Below are 1,279 nucleotides of genomic sequence, written 5' to 3'. Positions count from 1 at the left end.
AGTACCGCCTGACTGGCCTTCGTTGGATTTTCGAGCGAGATCGTTGCCAGTGCCCCTGGACTGGCTCTTGTGCAGGTGGCACATGAAATGCACCATTTTGAGTGCGACCGTTGCCAGTACTGCCTGACTGGCCTTCGTGCGGGTGACACGTAAAAGCACCCACTACACTCTCTGAGTGGTTGGCATTAGGAACGGCATCCAGCTGTAGAAACTCTGCCAAATTAGATTAGAGCCTGGTGTAGCCATCCGGTTTCACCAGTCCTCAGTCAAATCGTCCAACCCATGCTAGCAGGGAAAGCGGATGTTAAACGATGATGATGATGATGATGATGATGAAGATATTTATTATCATCGATTCTCTTATTATCATTTTAAAAATAGTTACATTGGATAATAATAGAATTAATAACACCTTCGCAAATTAATTTTTTGTGAATTATATTTATTGTAAATTGTATATATATTATCATCATCATCATCATCGTTTAACGTCCGCTTTCCACGCTAGTATGGGTTGGATGATTTGACTGAGGACTGGTGAACCAGATGGCTACACCAGGCTCCAATCTGATTTGGCAGTTTCTACAGCTGGATGTCCTTCCTAATGCCAACCACTCAGAGAGTGTAGTGGGTGCTTTTACGTGCCACCAGCACGAAGGCCAGTCAGGAGGTACTATATATGTATACACACACACACACACACACACACATATATATATATATATATACTAATATGAAACATTGAGAATGAGTGCTCAACACCACATTGGTGGATAAATATTCTTTATTTGTGGATTAACAGGGTTACCAATGGTTTCATGTAGTGAGAAATCTCAACAATAATCCAGCCTACTATGTGAGAATGTTGGTATGAACGTCTGTCTTGGATAATTGCTGAGAGATTTCTCTCTACATGAAACCATTGGTAGCCTTATTAATTCACAAATTGTGTGTGTGTGCATGTGTGCATATGTGTGTGTGTATATATATATATATATATATATATGTCTGTATGAGTTAGAGGTTCAGAAACCATCTAAGGGATATTAAATAACCAATATACTACTGGATGTGTACCTTACATATTTTTATCCAAGTGCTTACTATTGCATGGCAATAGGTATGGGTGGGGGTAAATTGGAAATTTACCCAGGATTTATAAAGCAAATAAGAAAATGGAGAGGATATAAAATCGACAATGTTTACTGGCTGATGCTTGTTGATTTTATATCTTCTCCATTTTCTTATTTGCCTTATATATATATATATATATATATAT

Source organism: Octopus bimaculoides, chromosome 1, assembly GCF_001194135.2.
Source record: "Octopus bimaculoides isolate UCB-OBI-ISO-001 chromosome 1, ASM119413v2, whole genome shotgun sequence".
In the NCBI taxonomy this organism is placed as follows: Eukaryota; Metazoa; Mollusca; class Cephalopoda; order Octopoda; family Octopodidae; genus Octopus; species Octopus bimaculoides.
Note: the sequence above shows the minus strand (reverse complement) of the source record.